At 36.0% G+C, this 19,839-nt stretch overlaps 1 protein-coding gene across 1 annotated transcript in view; it reads left to right on the forward strand.

The window, feature by feature from the left end:
* LOC310894120 (uncharacterized protein) overlaps positions 1-19,839 on the forward strand; it is a 150,986-nt gene that overhangs the window by 112,777 nt on the left and 18,370 nt on the right. Inside the window, exon 2 of the transcript XR_014579572.1 lies at positions 5,056-5,158. The gene's annotated coding sequence lies outside the window, so the exon portion shown is untranslated. The remainder of the gene's footprint in view (positions 1-5,055; positions 5,159-19,839) is intronic.

Here is a 19,839-nt window from a genome sequence, read left to right on the forward strand (position 1 = left end):
ATATTCAGTTTGGGAGGATATGCATTGCATTATTGGTTTGGTTTTTAATGGTACAATTAAATGAAGTTCCAAAAATATTAGAAGAGCTTTTTCTTTGTCTTAGTCTCTGGTGTTGAAAAAGGAAAACTACTGTTTTGGAGAAATATTTTAGTATTGGACTGAAAGAATGGCTTACTGTGTGCGACCATTATTTAGCAGAGCTGGTGTATGTATAAAATAAAACAATATTGAATAGCATATACTTAATTCCACATTAGTTTCTTCTTAACTGTGAATTTGGGTGATAATATTCTGAATACTTGTTACTTCACAGAGTAGAGCTAAGCTCTGAAGTAGACATACCAAAAAGTGTTAGTCCAGTGAGCTAACTGTCCTGTTAAATCACACAAGACCACAGCAGAAGCATTTGAAGAAAATTAAGAAAGAAAAATAATTTTGAAATGTGCTTAAATTATTATATGTATATATATTATTTATTATTTTTCCTTCACAACTTGTGATCAGTAAAGCCCTGATGTGAGGAGTCCATTTGTAATGGGAAACCCACACACTCTCTTAAATATAGTTTTTGTCAAGTTTACTTGAGTCAACTCAAAATATCAGCAGTAACTGAAGTGTTCCTGACAAATAAGCACTAGCTTTCCTTGAAAAAACATTGCAAGGCGTAAGACGGCGTTTCTTCATCTTCAAACCAGATGATAGACTAAGAATTGACCCTATTGAAAAAAGTTACATGCTTTTCACCTTGATGAAAGCACTACCGCATGACATGAACTGCCTTAGCACTTTCACTTAGTTTTTATAATCAATATCTCCTATGTACCATTTTAATAGACTATTTTTAAAGCCTTCTATGAACACAGTATTAATACTTTTTAAATATTTTATTTACTTACTAAAGTCTAAACCTTGCATTTAGCTACTATTCTGTACTGAATAGTGTGCAAAGTAGACCACAGTTTATGAGAAAAAGCTCTGCATCAGAATTATTCTCTGAGTTACAAATGTAGTTTAAAGACATAAAAAAATTTCTTGAAAATTGATGTGATTTACCTACAGTTTGTGAGGACACCTCTCTAGTTATTCCAGAAAGCATATGGAATATATTAGTCATGAAATTAGCTCCTGGTATTCAGGGAGTACGCATAATAACTTGGATGTAAGACTCAAAAGTATACGAAGTAAGTTTGCAGATGACAATAAATTGGGAGGAGCTGTTGAATTCCTTAAGGGTAGAAAGGCCTTGCAGAGAGATCTTGACAAATTTTAGAGGGCTGGGCAATCACCACCAATACAAAATTTAACAAGAGCAAGTATCAGGTTCTGCACCTTGGGTGGGGCAACCGTGGCCATACGTACAGACTGGGGAGCAGCACTGCAGAAAGGGATCTGGGCATTGCGGTTTACAGGAAGATGAACATGAGTTAGCAGTGTGCCTTGGCAGCCAGGAAGGCCAGCTGTACCCTGGGGTGCATCAAGCACAGCATCGCAAGCTGGCCAAGGTAAGGGATTCTCCCACTGTGCTCTGTGCTGGTGTGGCCTCACTTTGAGCACTGTGTGCAGTTTTGGGCACCACAGTATAAGGACATAAAACTATTAAAGTGCCCAAAAGAAGGCAACAAATATGGTGAAGGGTCTAGAGGAGAATATGCCTGTCAGAGTTCAAGAAGTGTTTGGACAATTCTCTCAGACATATGGTTTGTTTTTTTTGGTCCTTTGTGGAGCCAGGAGTTGGACTCAATGATCCTTGTTGGACTCAAATATCCCTTCTGACTCAGGATACTCTGTGATCCTATGATTCTAAAATATCTAATGTTAAAACTAAATCTCATGATTTTGGAAAATATTATCTTCAGGTGAACACAAACATATTTGATTCATCTCTAACATGACATATTTAGGAATTACACTATCTAGATATTGCTGCAGTTTTGTGCTTGCATTTCACTGGCCGCCTTGTATGCATGTGGTTCATTTATTTACTTATTTATTTTCCGAAGGAAAAAAGAAATAATTAAATTCTGCAAGATACTAAATTGCCCTCAACTTTCTCTAGTTTTGGTGATAATAATAGCAGTGTGAATAATTCAATGGGGATCTAGAACAAGGTCACTACCAAGTATTTAAATAGCAATGTCCTGCAGATTCATTTCTGAGAGTCATTTACTCCTAGACAAAAAGAAAAAAAAAAATGCATTCAGTGCAGTACGCACTTTCTTGTTGATTTTTAACTTTATTTTTTGCACCATTAAAAATAACCAGGAACTTATGATGGAAATAATGACAGTTGACAAGAACTCATAATCCTCTGAAGCCAGAAATTCATCTGAAATTCAGAAATTCATCTAACACCTATTTTGGTTTTAGCAGTAACAGCACAATATTTTTGTATGAATAAATAACAATTCTTGTAAAGACACAACAGATTCTTCTATTTTGCATGATACAAATAAAACTGTCTTCTCAAAACTGTAATCTTACACAATTTATGGTAGTTTCCCATAAATTACATGGGTATATTGGAAGCTTGTTAATAATTAAAAGTCTTTTACTTTTTCAACTCTCAGATAAGTATTAGAGTAAATAATTTCCAGTCTTCATCTGACATGACATCTAACCAATACAGGCATCACAAAATAAATAATTTATGAAAAATATTTATTTAAAGAGCTGTAATTTACCTTGCATTTACCATATGCCATTCATCCAAGTATCAATATAAAATATTCATTAGAGAAACTCATTAAAACAAACTTATATACAATGAGGTGACGGGCCAACAAAAAACATCAATCATCAGCATTTAAGTTGTTATTAGTGCATATAGATAAACTAATATTTCAAAATAAAAAATTATGAATAATTTTACTTTTACCCTGGAATTACCAGGCTTGCATTCAAGTTTTTTCTTCACCTGTTTTATGACGCCCAAGTGGTCTGTGACAGAACAGAGATTTAATTTATTAAAGATGAATTTATCTGATATAATAATTAATGGGAAATCTATAGCTAATTTTAATGGAAGAATAACTAGACATGTAATGATATTTAAGTTTGGGATAAAAGATCTTAGTGCATGCATTACCAGCAGGGCAATTACTAGTGAATGTATGCAACTCTAGTTTAACAGAAGGGCACTCAGCATTAAAATTGTGTGGGACTACACACACTCAAAGATAAGGAATCTCTTATAATTCCTAATAAACTGTTTTTAAGCTCTACCTCAGATTAGTGATATGATAGACATGTGGGTAAATATCTGGAAGAGTATACATCGTGAATATCTTCCAATGAAAGATAAATAACTATCCTGTGTGGAAATTGTGTAAGGTAAGCAAATAACGTCTTCAAGTTTAAACTCAGAAAATGTATAATACCGTATCAATGTTTGTGGTATTCATGTAGAAATCCGTAGCTCACTTCCATATATAGACTCTTCCACATATACATTAGGAATGTTCTGTTAAATATCTGCTGCACATAGACTACATTTCTATTATGCTGTTGATCTGTGTTTCTATTATGCTGTTGATCTGTGATTAAATGTTCTAATAAAATTAACTGGCTTTGCTACAAACAGCACATCTGGACCAATGTTTAATTTCATGTCAAACATATACAGGAAACACCTGTCTAGGTGAAGTAATTTTTTTTAAAAAAGTATTAATCCATTTGTTGTGGAAATGCATGTCATAGCTGTCATATTAAAAAGCAGTATCAACAAACACAGGAAACTTAAATTACTTCGGAAGGTAAATCTTTTAAAATTAACAAAAAAATCATTAATCCAAATGTTAGCTTGTCAGTCTGACTTCTTGCTGAATAAGATATCCCTTTTCTCTTCAGATTAAAAATGTCTTTCAATTATTGCATAGTAAAACTTCCAGATGTGAAATTAAGCTACATAATTAGGAGATTAAATGTACTGATGTGGTTCTTCCTAAGCACCTGTACAGAATAATGCCTTAAAACAATCTTAAGAGAAATACAGTGCATTATATACATATATGGAAAAACACAGAAAGAAAGTTAAATATAAGACGTATTTAGAATTAGGTCCCTCACAAGTTTGTAAAATAATATTATATTGTGTAAATATAATGAGTAAAATAATATTTTTGTTCAGAAGTTTAAAAAATTCACAAAACATGCTAGAAATGTTAGTATTTTGTGGGATTTTTCCATTAGTTCTTTTCTCCAAGATATTAATACAATGTGTAGAATATAATTTCAAAGAAAGATATGTGGCATTTATGAAAGAGTTTCTCTTCCTTACATTTCTTTATGACGTTACTAAATTTCAATGAACTTTCCACCTAAAGAAGTTTTTCAAGACTGCAAGTAAAGCTGGTTCTTCAATCAATTGAAGGAAAATGTATTAATAGCAATAAAAAGGAAAAAAAAAGTTAAAGCTTAAAAAAGGAGAGATTTCTGTTTCAAGGAATATTATAATAGGGATGATAAAGGAACTTTAGGTAAGCAAAGTTTAATTATACATCAAAGCGCCTTAAAATAACCTCTGCTTCATATGGTACTGTCCACTATTAAAAACAAAGTACTGGCTGCACTTTTGTTTGACCTGTTTACCAGTTAATGTACTCTTCTGCTTCCTATTTCATCTATTTTTTGACTGTGGATAATATTAGGTGTCATTTTGTTGAATCATTTCTACTGTATCTCAAAACAAACTATTTTGTATCTTAGGTGCATTCTGAATTATAAAGTCATCTGATGGGAAGGTCCTTTGAGGTGGATTAAGAAGAAAATTCATCATGAATAAGTGCAATCAAAACATAAAAGTGCACCCTCAAAGTACTCTGGAAGTAACTTTGGGACTTGATGTTTCTAGATCTTCCTATATTGTTATCAGTAATGTGAGAATAAGAGTATGGGAACAGGTTTGCAAGGGTCTTCCTGGGCAGCCAAAGACATGTTAAGACCTACAAAGCCAAATGTAGGGATAATAAGACAAATAACTATAGCAATCTTTGCTTGCATGTCAAGGGGTCTCATAAGAGACAATGGGGCTTATGCCTTACATGCTTCTGTTTGCAGGAGGGTGAGAGAACTCCTTGAACTTGTGAGGAACAAGCAGAAAATCATGCTGGAACCATCGAAGGAGTCAGCAGTACCGTATGTGTAGGACTTCCACAAGAGAGTAAGTGGGTTTATGGCCTTAGTCCACCATAATAACCTTGCTGAAACACAGCAAAAGCAGAAAATCTGGTATGATTGACAAGTTAAGGCTTAGACATATAAGGTGGAGCAAAAGGTCATAGTTCTGATCCCAGCTTGGCAGGAAAACTGTAAACAGACTAGGAGGGACCGTTTAACAGCATTAGACAGGTCAACAATATTATCTACATCATACAGCTTCCAGAGAGATAGCAAAAGCACAGACTCTAGTTTTAAGACTAGTAAGCTCTAGCAAGGGCAGAAATTTTCTTCACTCTGTGCGGGCATAGTGTAAAATGGGGGTAAAAATCATGGACTTAATAGGGAAAACAAAACAACAAAAAAAGCCACAATATAGAGAATATTTTTCCTATTCCAGGTTTTATCTATGTAGGGAGTTCAGAGGAAAATGGTGCCAAGTTCTGTCACCAATGTGCTCCAGACAAGCTTGAGCAGAACTTAGCAGTAAAGCCTGTAAAGCCTTGGGTGAAGCTTAACTCTTCAGTGGTACAATTATAAAGATGCAACAGTCATATGAAAGGGAAGCTACACATTACGGCTTGGATCTAAAGCTGTGACTATTTCTGACTTCTCACAGGTATTTTGCAACAGTATCTACAAATATTTGCTCTGCTGTATTAAGGTTATTTGGAATAGCAATACAGGATACTAAATTATACTTCTTATATAATGTCAGAAAAAGTGAAAATAACTCATCAAAGATGAAAATATTTATATAAAGAGTCCTCAGTCAAGCACCAAGGTTACACTGCAGGACAAAGGTGTCTCTCAGGTTTGCTAAAGACCACACTCAAGCACAAATATAATATTCTTGATGAGTTTGGATGCCAGGTGTATTTGGACTCAGGAAGAGGCTCTACATTCCTTTTCTGAATTTTAGCTTTTTCATCTTTTTTTTTTTCTTTTTTTTTTTTCCCATAAGCACTATGCTAAGAATTAGAGTTTAACATCATTAATGGATAATGAAGTAAGAAATAATTGTTAAAAAAACACACACACACACACAAAACAAACAAACAAACAAAAACACCAACAAAAGTACTTATTTAGGTTTTGGAATTGAAAAATGATACCTCATGAGCTGTTTCATAGTATTATCTTCAAAGGCACAGGAAAAGAGACACACACCTTTTCTGACACCTGACCTTTCGCTAGACATGCAGAAGTTGGGACATCTGTATCTAATTCATCTCATAATCTGGGCATGTAGGCAGCTCAATGTATGGTCCATGTCTGAAACAGACTGTAATTAGACTGAAAATAATGAATATTTCCTTGTAAAATACTATGCTTTTTTAACTACACACGTATTTCTATGCTTTTGTTGTTGTTTGTTTGTTTGCTTGCTTTTGAATGAGAGTGTTGCATGAGGACAAAGTTACAGCCTTTGTCCCACAACACATTCCAAAGAGTTTACTGGGAGTATAAAGACCTTTTGTTCTTTCCTAGAATTTTACTTGCATAATCCATAGCTTCTTGCATAAGACTGATTTAAACCAATGTAGAAGGCCTCTTACATCTCCTTCCTTCAAACACAATGTTACAAAAGGCATAATGCAATGCTTTTATTAAACATGCATTCAAATCTCAGTTTAAATCTCTTCACAATAGATGAATATATGAGGACAGTTTTTATCCATTTAATTCTATAAGGAATCTATAGCAAATGTTCTTTCATGAGATGATGACCGCTGTCATTCTACTGTCATGAATAAATTAATTAAATCTTCATTTATGTAGTAGTTTTAGTCCTTTCTTTCCTAACTGCCAGTAATGCTGGGAAGTATTCAGCAGATTCAAAAATTACTTTAACCTGGTGGAAACATTTTTGTTTGTTTGTTTATTTTGACTGTAAAGAACATCTTCATCTGTGAAGACAGTTGAATATTTGGAAAGGTCTTTCTGATTCTGCCACTGAACAGTCCAACCAATCATTATAGTAACAACTATGGCTTTGATGACACCGTTTGTCTCTTCCTACAACTGAATCCTTAAAATGTTGTATTTTTGATGCATCACAATTATAGAGAGTCAGTGATCAGTGCCAGATTAAGCTAAAGATGTGTAGAAGGGATATAACATGGCCCAAGAAGATGTCCAGAGAAGACAGGACACAGCTATGAGCTGTTTTTTCTCCACTGATGAACCAAAGTCCAGCCGAGACAACCACAAATCAGGTCAATATACCACTAATCCTCCAGCTGCAGACTACCTCTAAAATGATAGTCAACTATCATTGTTTGGCAATAAGCTACTGGCAGTTGACTGTAAGCCAGTTCTGTAACTTGCCTGTGTATGCCTGTTGCCTGAGCTAATATGGAGAAGAGCATGACCTTCCTTGGGACCTGCTCCAAAAACTAAGCTGAGTCTCTTTGGACATACAGTCACATGCAATGGCAGAATTTTGGAGAGTCTGTTTGCAGGTGTTAGTATGGCAAAGGATAAGAGGAGTAAGGAGAATGGCACTGAGATGCTAATGATGGAAGTAAAGTTAAAAGCAAAGGCAGGAAACAACTCCAAGTTATTCACATTCTTGCATTGGCATTCTAGTTCCTCACAGTGATGTATATTCGGACTTTCACTACCATACTTGCAACCTATGCAAGGGATTCTGGTCACATAGACAAAACATATCTGCTCAGTGACTCATTTTTGATTTTCCATTCTGTCAGTTCCCATACACTAGGACTGCTGATTTAATCCTAAACATTCTTCACAGGTGCTGCACAAACCAATGACCCAAAGTGGTATAGACTGTTCTCTATCTTCCTTTGTGGTTTGGCTTTACAATGATTTCTGCCAGCCTAAGGAAGAGCTCACCTGGAGCTAGAACAAGTGGGAACAGCATTAAGGGCTGTTGATAATGATGCGAGAAAAGGGAGAATGGTCCCACTGGGATATTGCAAAGAAGCCAAGCTATTAGCCTGAGAGATATTATATCCTTTTTTTGAAGAGTATGACCATGAATTCCACTTGCAGAGGGTGTTTCAGGGTGTGTGGCAGACAGAATTTTTTCATTGTAGTCATCTACGTGTTCCATCCAGGAAGGTAAGACCTCAAACCCCTCTAGGCCTCCAGGTAACTTGGCAGGCTTTCTACTCTCCCAAACATGGGAAACTAGCTAGGCAGCTGAAAATACACTGGTGGCTCAAAGGCAGCCATTGCAACATCTGCAGGGGGGACTGTCCTGGGATAACTGCCTCAGCAGTAGCAGATTAGGGAGAAAGGAATCTCAAAAGCTAAAGTAAGAGTGAGGAAGCTCACTAAGATAGCAAATGTTTTTAAGTTTTAGGGAACTCCAAAATTCCAGATTTTTTTTTCTTCCCTTTTCCTGCCATTTATTAGCTGGATGCCCTCTCTACATCCTTTTCCACAACTACCTTTAAGTACCAGACATATAATTTTTTTTTCTGTGTAATCTGCTGTGGATGCATTTGATCTGAATACATTCCAAGTGGTTCTAACAAATGAAGGGCGGCTGGTACTTTGCAGCTCAGGCTTCTCCATGTTTTTTCTCAAAATGTGTTTTGGCCTTAGGAAAAGGAAAGGGTTTCATATAAGTACTGTCACTTGATTTTCAAAATTTTCCAGCGGGGTAGAGAGCCCTGTAATATTGTTTGGTTTTCAAACTTATTGTCCTGGTTTCAGCCACGGTGGGCACCAAAAAGGACTGTTGTGGTTCAACCCGGCCAGCAGCTGAGCAGCACACAGCCGTTCACTCACCCTCCCCCCTCCCTCTCTGGGATGGGGGAGAGAAACGGGAAAATGAAGCCTGTGGGTTGAGATAAAGACAGTTTATTAAGACAGGAAAATAATAATAATAATAATGATGATAGTAGTACTACTAATAATAATGTGCACAAAACAAGTGATGCACAATGCAATTGCTCACCACCCACTGACCGATGCCCAGCCTATCCCCGAGCAGACGACCCCCCCATCCCGGCTAGCCACCCCTATACATTGTTTAGCATTAGGTCAGATGGTATGGAATACCCCTTTGGCCAGTTTGGGTCAGCTGTCCTGGGTTTGTCCCCTCCAAGCTCCTGCTACACCCCTAGCCTGCCCACTGGCAGGACAGAGCGAGAAGCTGAAAAGTCCTTGGCTTAGTGTAAGCACTGCTCTGCAACAATTAAAACATCAGCATGTTATCAACATTCTTCTCATCCTAATCCAAAACATAGCACCCTACCAGGTACGAGGAGGAAAATTAACTCTATCCTACCTGAAACCAGGACACTTATGTTTTGTCCTGGTTAGAGATCATTGTTTACATTTCACACTAAGTTTTTTACACTCAAAAGCAATGAAGGATGCTTCTCTTTAGAAAGGCCCTTAGTACTTTCGATCTCTCAGAACAGAAAATTGGATCTTAGTTACAAATCATCACATTCCTTCTCTGAGTTTGTTTGAATACAATTTGGTTTAACTAACAGATCATTCAGAAAGATTGTCAAATCTTTTATAATCTGATTAACATAAGATCATTTTCATCATTTATATACAGTGAAAACCACCTTAAAAAGTCTTAGTTACAGCTGTGACATGTCATAAGGATCTATCCTACTTTTGCAAATCCTATCTGGGTAACACCAGCATATATTCCTTAGTATTTTCCTATTCCTAAATTTTAATATTGTTCTCAGCTGTGTTTTTAAATGTGGAGAAAGAGGTATGCTGCCTTAATGCTGTTTTCTTTTAAATATGGAATATCTAATCAGAATCCTGCAAACTCTTAGATATATGTTTATAGTTAAGTTTTATGTAAATTGATTTTGGTTTATAAGTTCCTTGGGGCTGGGAATTGTACATCTATATGCCTGTATGACCTCTTATGTTATATATACATGATAATTGTTATCATTTTATTTATAACAAGACTTTCATTCATTTCATTTCTTTTCTGTTGAGTTAGTGCAATTTTCAATCTGAACATTGACTATATTTCACAAAGACTTTGCTAATGGTTGCAAGCATGTGTCTTGGTTCAAAATCATCCAGTACCAGAAAGGAGGTCATGATACAGAAAAAGCTGGTTGTGTTCAGGATTTTCCTGTGTATTTAAGACAGAATTCTACATACAGAACAACAGGGGAGATCCCAGCTCTGCAGAAGTTACTAGAAGTGATTTTAGTGAATCCAGGATTTCACATCATGTCTTATTCTTCCCTGAGGATAAACAGACTCACATGGTTTTAAAATCAAAAAATCTATTCTTATTCTGCAAATTAATACGAATGGGAGAGCACATATTCTCACTGTCTGCAGGCAGAGAATAGTAGAAACAGTGTGAATTATATCTGTACTCTTTTTAAAAATTTATAAAAATCTGAAATACAAATAGGAACTAACATAAATTTTCACGTTCTTCAATGAACTAGAAAGAAGGCATGGAACTTTGGTACCTGAAAAAAAAAATCTTTAAAACATTAAAAACCGTTAATACGTTCTCTTATTGGAAATAGGTTGCTAGCACTCATACAGGATTAAGAGGACTTTGGGACAAAGCAAATGAGAGAGAACCTTTTCAATGTGTTTGTAATGTGAATAAATGTAAAGGACTCCTCTGTAGAATCTGTCAGCTTGCAATTTTGTGACAGATCACAGAATCATATTGGTTGAGGAAGGCACATTATGATACAGAAACTCTTTTCTGACCTAAAAATAATTTATTTTCAGCTAGGAATCAGCATTTCATATTTAAGCACAATATACTGTCACACTGTGTGATGTTGCTAATGATGTGCTATGCAAAACTGATGAGATACTGGCTACTTGCAAAAAATGTAAAGTGACATTCTATATACCTACCTTCAGCATGAACAGTCCTTGTAACATATGTCATGTAATAACAATGATACAGGCAACTGACACCAATTAAAAAGTCACAAATGGTTGCTTTTCTCTAATGTTCAAAGGGCTCAAAGAATTTAGATGTATACATTAAGGATCAGATGCTTGGTTGCATATTCTGCAAACTATGTTTTAAACAAATCAGCATACAGATGGATGTGACAATAACTACCAGGAAAAAGTGAAGGGTGAGCTGTCACAAAGTTTGACAGGCCATTGCATATTGAGGATCTTCTTTTCCCATTGCCATATGAACAGTCCCATAGTACTCTATGTTGCAGGCAGATAGAGGTCGGGTTCTGATTATGATTCAGGTATGGGACTGGAAAAACAAGAAACATGGGTTAAATATTTTGTAATTTTACATGAATTTTCAATATGACCATGGATAAGCATTTAATCAATGTCCCTTGTTTTTCCCCATCTGAAAATTATGTATACTACTAACTTCATATCTCAATTTTTTTGCATGTTAACGAGACAATGAGGTATCATGGTGTTTGGATTACTACAATAGTCCCATTTAACAATTTTAAGCTCATTTTATGGAATATTTATTTATTTATTTATTTATTTATTTATTGGTCTCAAATTTTAGCAACCTTGACAGAAAAATAGAGAATCCTGAACTGGTGACAGAAAACAGGAAATCAAACATCTGGGGACAAATGAACTAGACTGCTTAGTTCCCTGGAGGAAAAATCAGGTACAAAATACAAGTCTGGGTTTATCCACAAATGACAACAACACCCCAACCCCCCTTCCCCCACTTGCAGGAAAAAAGCTACACATGACAGAATACAAAGAAAAAAATAAAGGAATAGACATGTATTAAAAGAGTTCTTTCCAGGGCCAAAGTCACTTTGTAGAAGGCTGGTGAAATTCTATTGAGGTAGTTAGTGACAGAGAAAAAATATTCTCAACAACTATAACTGAGAAATTTTAATTTTCAAGGTATACATCTGAGAACAACTGCAACTAGTAGCCAAACAAACTCTGTATTCCTGTATGTGTTATTAGGTGATGTTATTAGACATTTAGATGATGTGTTTCTTAATCAAGGACCCCCCAGGAGTGCTTTTTGAGAAAATAACTTTGAGTTAATTAAAAAGTTGATTCAACTTAAAATAAAGGGAAAAATATACAAAAATGGGACAGTAGGTAATGCTTGGAATTTCAGAATGATCTATTTTGATTTGAGAATTGAGTGGTAAAAATCAACTGGGTTGAAAACTATCCTGCTTAACAAATTTAATTTCCTTTTATAATAAGATCACCGATCTAGTTGATCAAGGGAAGCCAGCTGATGCAACCTTTTCAGATTTCAGTAAAGCTCTCAATATGTTTTCTCATAGGATCCTACTGGATAAAATGTCCAGCATACAGCAAGATAAAAACATAATACTATGGGTGAACAATTGGTTGATGGGTAGATCTCAAAGGGTTATGGTAAATGGGGTTACATTAGGCTGGAGACCACTCACCAGCGGGGTCCCTCAGGCTACATTTTAAGGTCAGTTCCTTTCAATGTTTGCATCCTCAGTAAGTTTGCAGATGATACCAAGGTGGGGGGAAGTGTTGATCTGCTTGAGTGTAGGAAGGTCCTGCAGAGGGACCTGGACAGGATGGCTTGGTGGGCAGGGGCCAATGGGATGAGGTTCAACATGGCTAAGTGCCGGGTCTTGCACTTCGGCCACAACAACCCCACACAGCACCACAAGCTTGGGGCAGAGTGGTTCGAAAGCTGTGCAGAGGAAAAGGATTCAGGGGTGCTGATTAATGCTCCCCTGAATCTGAGCTGGCAATGTGCCCAGGTGGCCAAGAAGGCCAACGGCATCCTGGCTTGTATCAGGAACAGTGCAGCAAGCAGGACCAGGGAGTTAATCGTCCCCTTCTACTCAGCTCTGGTGAGAAGGGCTACAAAGCTGGTGAAGGGTCTGGAACACAAGTTTTATGAGGAGAAGCTGAGGAAACTGGGGTTGTTTAGTCTGGAGAAGAGGAAGCTCAGGGGAGACCTCATTGTTCTTTACAGCTACCTGAAAGGAGGTTGTGGGTAGCTGGGGGTCAGCCTCTTCTCAGAGGTAACTAGTGATAGGACTAGAGGGAATGGCCTCAAGTTGTGCCAGGGGAGGTTTAGGTTAGAAATTCGGAGATATTTCTTCTCAGACAAAGTAGTCATGCATTGGAACGGGTTGCCCAGGGAAGTGGCGGCGTTACTGTCCCTGGGGGTGTTCAAGGAAAGGTTAGACGTGGTGCTTAGGGACATGGTTTAGTGGGTGACATTGGTAGTAGGGTGATGGTTAGACCAGATGATCTTGAAGGTCTTTTCTAACCTTAATGATTCTGTGATTCTATAATTCTAAATAATTTGTATGTAGGACTAGAAGGTGTTTTGAGTAAGTTTGCTGACACTACTAAGCTGGGACTCTGTTGACTACTACACTACTGAGCTGTTGACTCTGTCGAGGGTGGAAAGGCCTTGCAGAGATATCGTAACAGATTGGAGAGCTGGAAAACCACCAACCACATGAAATTTAACATGAGCAAGTTCCAGGTCCTGCACCTGGGAAGAGGCAACCCTGGCCTTCATAGAGACAGGGGGATGAGACGTTGGAGATCAGCCCCACAGAGAGGGATCTGGAGGTTTTGGTTGACAGCAAGCTGATTATGAGCCAGCAGTGTGCCCTGGCAGCCAGAAGGATCAACCATGTCCTGGGGTGTATCAAGCACGACATTGCTAGCTTGTCGATGGAAGTGATTGTCCTGCTCTACTCCGCGCTGGCGCGGCCTATGCGCAGTTTTGGGCACCACAGTAAAAAGAGGATGTGAAACTATTGGAGAATGTCCAGAGAAGTGCTACAAAGATGATGAAGGGCCTAGAGGGGAAGATGTATGAGGAGTGGCTGAGGTCACCTGGTTTGTTCAACCTGGAAAAGAGGAGGCTGAGGGGAGACCTCATCGTGGTCTACAGCTTCCTCATGAGGGGGAGCGGAGGGGCAGGCCCTGATCTTTTCTCTCTGGTGACCAGAGATAGGATCCGAGGTAATGGTGTCAAGCTGCTACAGGGGAGGTTCAGGTTGGATATCAGGAAAAGGTTCATCACTGAGAGGGTGGTCATGCACTGGAACAGGCTCTCCAGGTACATAGTCACGGCACCAAGCGTATCAGAATTTAAGTGTTTGGACTATGTTCTCAGTCATATCGTCTGAATTCTGATTTTTGGGTAGACCTGTGTGGAGCCAGGAGTTGGACTCAATGATCCTTATGGGTCCCTTCCAACTCGGGATATTCTGATTCTGTGATTCTAAAAGCTTGGATATAGTTAACATAAGCTCAGGAATTTGAGGCTTGAAGCCTTTTCAAGTCAAAAGTGTTAAACCTAACAGTAATCTGTGTCACAGATAAAGAGAAGAGGCCTTGCAAAAAGAGGGTTACTGCATACATAACCACCACCAGAAAAAATAAATAAATAAATAAACAAAAATCAAAGGGCATATTAGTAATGGGGAAAAAATATGATTGCAAATAAAATAATGTTTTAAAGTCAGTTCAGGATTAAGTTTGCCAGAAGATATAACATGCTTGAACTCAGTCTTAACTCAGCAGTCTGTTTTATACCCCATTGTTCCAACTAGAAGCTTCCAACTTTCTCTATGGCCAACCACTTCAGAATCTCTCTCTCTTTTTTTTTTTCCTTTTCTTTTTTTTCTTCTTTTTTCCCAACTTACAGATACACAGAAACAATTTCACACTATTGTTTTTTGAGCCAATATTGTCTTTTAGTTTAACTCTCTCTTACCCCTTTCTGATGTTCTCAGGAAAAGCAGATCATTCTCTCTCTCTCTCTCTCTCTCTTTTTTTTTCTTTTTTTTTTTTTCCTCTGCTTTTGTTTTCTCTAGTATATTTTTTAAAGTCCTTGAATGAAGGTAGCAGGAACTGTAGCCATTACCACCTGTGCTGTTATGAATAGCTCTCTCTTGGTGGGCCTGACCCCTTACTCTGTAAATTTGCCTTTTCATCACAGCAGTGATCCCATTGGAATCAACTAATACTCCCCCCAACAATTCTTCTTCAGTTGTTTTCCTCAGATGATTTCCCAGAATAGATATGTATATCAATAAACCATTAGTAATACCAAGATGAGAGAAGAGGTATTTCAGATGAAACATTATATTGATTATTCCCAGTTAAGGACCTGGAAAGAAGTTTTCAGTTACTATTTTTATCAGGAAACTGGAAGGACATCACTAACTTACTGTTCTACCAAGCAGGAAGATCCCAATGGCTTCCTAAGCAGACTAGCACAAAAAATTGCCTTAAAGTTACCAAATAGAGGTCAATAGCTCTATAAGAGGGGTTATATGCTGTCTCTGACCTTGAATAGAAGACAGAATATCTTCTCCTGACCTGTGTTTCTTGTCTGATCTGATCCTAGCTACTTTCTTGCCATAATTAGATTTCTTTCCTTATATCTTAAATAAAGGCAGTTTTCATCTTGCAGCTCCTTGCATCCCCTTTAGTCTTTGGTTTATTCTAAAAAAAAAAAAAAAAAAAAAAAAAAAGTCTTTATATCTTTCTCATGTTTTGTTTATTTATTTGTTCGCTTTGTTTTGTTTTGTTTTCCTAAGAGAGAAATACCAATTGTTCTGTAGATGCAATTTTTCTATTCATCTCCTTGAAAACATCCTTCAGTTTTAACATGAAGTTTTGAGGAGACAGCAGTATTTTCAAGTTTGAACCCTGATAAAAAGCATGACACAGAGGGAGAAGGAGTAAAATGCCTGGAAAATTAAGACTTATGGCAATGTAATGACCCAAGAAGAAAGCACTTCCACTGCAGAGAATTCCCAACAGTAATTTTGGAAATCTCATTACAGACGGATCTTCTGTTACTTCAAGGATAGTCTCAAATACAATTCTCCTTCATTTCTCTGTAATAATAAGAAGCTCTATCTGCTGATTAAGCCCCAACTCTTGAATGCCTGTAATTCAGGATATTTTGTAGAAAACAAAAAGAGTGTAGTATGCCAATTAAATCTCCCATAAGACTGGATTACCCCAGTTTTGTTTGATCATAGCCTTGTTTAGTGTTTGGCAGGGTAATAAAAAGCAGAACATAATATTCCTGTTTCTTGAAATTCAAGTGTTACAGTTTCACTTGGAAAGCCAATATTAGCTATTTCGTGTACTTATGGAGAAAGGGAAAGACAGAGAAAGATGCTTGTTCAAAATGGCTCAACAGCTGGCCTTTCCTTTTCAATGAAAATGAAGGGAAAAAAAGGAATCAAACCAAGACATTATAATCATACTCCAGGCTATATAATCCTTTCCTCAAATCTTTTTTCCTCTAGTAGCTGAAACTAGGTGCCATGCCTTATTTTTATCTGTCTAGAGATGGATGCTGTTAGTAGTTTGTTGACAGAAGAGCAGAGGACCAAAATCCTGCTTGATACAAAATATTTAAGGGAAAAAATGGATGTTGACTGAATGGCTTGAGAAATTCAAAATTGTCCATACGGATGATATATATACATATATATAAAGCTGTTGCTGCACAGGCACTGAATAAGTAATTAAACAAAACAAAACAAAACAAAAAACACCACCAAACCCTATATAAATGTTACTACTATGTATTTAATTGCATCTTTATTATTTTTCCACACATCTTTTTTCTCTTTAAGTATATATTAATACAATAAATATAATAAATAATTAATATAATAAATATAATTAATATAATTAAATATAATTAAATATTTATAAATAATTTATATATTATATATATTTTATATATAATTTATAAATAATTAATATAATAAAATTAAATATAATTAATATAATAAAAGTGTTATTGCTCTTTCTAAAATATTTCTGCTGACCAGCCTGTTATTTCAAAGGATTAATTCTGGATAAAGGAAAAGCTACCACTCTCTGATTGTTCCTCTTGGGTGCAGATGTCATCCTTCCTTTAAGTTAATAATTTCATAACTGATGATATGGCTGATTTGCTCATAAAAATAAGGATGCTCTGGTCCTATATGTTATTTATCATTTGGCTTCACAAAGAGAACACATTTTGATGTACAAATCCATCCTCAAACAAATCTGACTCCTTGCTAATCCATAGCATATTTTGGTCTTTACTGGGTAATGAAGTCTTCATTTTTATGTGTAAAAAAATATCATGTATAATACAAACAACATTATATCTAAAACTGTGATACATCATCATACATGCAAAACCAAAGTCTTGGGTAAGACAGCCTGGTAAGTTAGATGAACCACTTCAATTTTCCATCAATCAAATTATAGTTTATTGTTCAGCTGGACTACCTCAGGCAACACAAATCTAAAAACTGTCATTTTGGAAACATTGCATTTTTTTTCTGTCACATTATAACCTAAGCTATGGTCATAAAAAAAAGAATGTCATACCATTACTGACTGTAATATCCCTTAATTTAAGAACAGCTAATTCATCAGTAATTTATGCAGCGTTCCTAGGATTTGGAGCTTATAGCAGTGTTCAGTTACAGTAATTTTATCAAACTCCATTAGTACATTTATTACTTTTTAAATAATGGAGATTTTTGAAAATTCATTTAAGAATAGAATGGTTATTTATAACAGCATTTTAATGTCCAGATCAGAAATAAGGTTTACATTTCAGAATCATCTAAAATTTCAATTATTTTGTTTCTATGAGAACTAAGCTGTAGGGAATTTAATTAAAAACTAGGCTTCTATGGCATATATTGATGAAAGAATCAGCTGTCTTGATTTCTATTTCTTTGCAGCAATGAATGTCATCACTGTAAGGCTCAAAAGTTAAAAATTAATCTAGTAAACATTGCGTCTGTTTGTATTCTGTCACCCCAAATGCTCTTATGTCCCTTTGCACATTTAGTCTATGAAATCCCTCTAAACTTGAAGACCAACAGTGTAATGATTGTACATTTTAAGTGTTCTATTTGCTGGTTATCCTAAATTTCTGAATTATAACTTCACGGTGTTCTCATTTATCTACACAAAGTTGAAATGCTTATACCTGTTAATGTAGGAGTAAAAGGTGAGAATTACAAGCAGGAGAAGATGTGAAAAGAAAGACACTTAGTAATACCCTTGCTAATATGGGTATGCTCCTCTCACCATCTATAGAGTTAAAATACATAATCATGTTATCCAAGGAAAGCATAAGCCTTGTTAACATATAACTTTTTAAAATAATATATGATGAATTTTTAAGATAACTGAAATTTTGTAGAAACATACATTTCACTGCAAAGGTATATATCATGAAGACACCTGTCCCCCCTTAATGACTACCTGCTAAAAGAAAAACCTGCTAAAAGAATAGATTTACTGTGCAATGAGGCAATGAATTTAAGAGGTCTCTGCTGAATAAAAAACTAGTTCCATTGGTTGAGCTGAACCTTGAACAGGTTCAGACTTATTAAATGAGATTTTATGTGCTTTTATGCACCATTTATTTCTGAAAAATCAGGACTTTTCACTGCAACAATTGCTTATACACCAAAGTCATAAAATTCCTGTTGTTGGTTTTCACCAAATCTATGCTAAGCAAAATCCACCAAGGATTATTGTGCACACTTTGGGTGTACATGCAAAACAGTGAGGGAAGTCAACCCAAGAAGACTAGCAAGTGTGATGAATTTCATACAATTGTAAATGAATTTCCTTTTTATTTATTTATTTGTTTATTTTATGCAGGATACTAATTTACTAATGTACACAAAACTTCTTTCTGCTTTTGTGATACCTATAAATACTGATTATGTTTCTGGATCCATGTTTCTGGATCAAATTCTTTATCTATCAGCCTAGCACACTGCAAAAGGTATGAGTGAGAACATATAGGGTAAGACAGGAATCAGATCTGTAAGAATTTTTCCTGCTAGAAGGTCAAACTAAGTAGTGCACCAGAGTTTTCAGGGAAAAAAAAAGTACTAGTCGTACATTTTCAGAGCATATTAAACTTATAGTCACTTCATTCTCTATTTCCTTGAAAAATATCACTTGGCTGAATATCTTATGCAGCGGTTAGAAAAGGCAAGCACCAGACATCATTTTCTAGGTAACAAACATTCCTTTCAGTGTTATGCTTGTTCTTTAACAGGTCTGTTTTACACTGTTTTATTTCTCTTCCTGAAGGAAATTATTTTTCGTTGAGCTGAAGCACTTTGCTGTCTTAGATATGAGTTTTTCAGATCAAAAGGAACTCTGAGAATGCCATGATCATGATTCACAGGGTAGGCAATACAGAAGTAGGAAAAGGGTGTTATAAAACTATTTACAATAATAATAATAATAATAAAAATACTGACCTTTCTAAGACTAAGTAATATGGGTTAAAGTTGCTTCCTGTCAAGTGGAAACACAGCTTTTGTGACTCATTCCACTGACTCATGAATATATGTATATTTTCACTATGCCTATAAAAATTCTTGTTTTATCCTGTTTTCCAGAACCTGGACTTTCCTACCAAGATACTAACTGCTGGCAGTGGAAGAGCCTAAACTGTTGGCATATTCAGCCTTGCAATAAAATCCAGGGTGTTTCCTAGATACAGTATAATTAACTTCAAATGCTATGTTACAATTATGTTCAGGGTGTGACTTAGAAAAAATGAAGCACTTCTGAGGAAAGACTGATGTGCTTTTCTAAATGCACCCTTTTTTGTGTTTGTCTAGGTATTATAAATATTTCAGAACACTATACATAGCATGAAACCAAAATATTTTAGGTCCCTCAAATAATGGATTTTAG

The sequence above is a fragment of the Anser anser genome (assembly GCF_964211835.1).
Source record: "Anser anser genome assembly, chromosome: 2".
In the NCBI taxonomy this organism is placed as follows: domain Eukaryota; kingdom Metazoa; phylum Chordata; class Aves; order Anseriformes; family Anatidae; genus Anser; species Anser anser.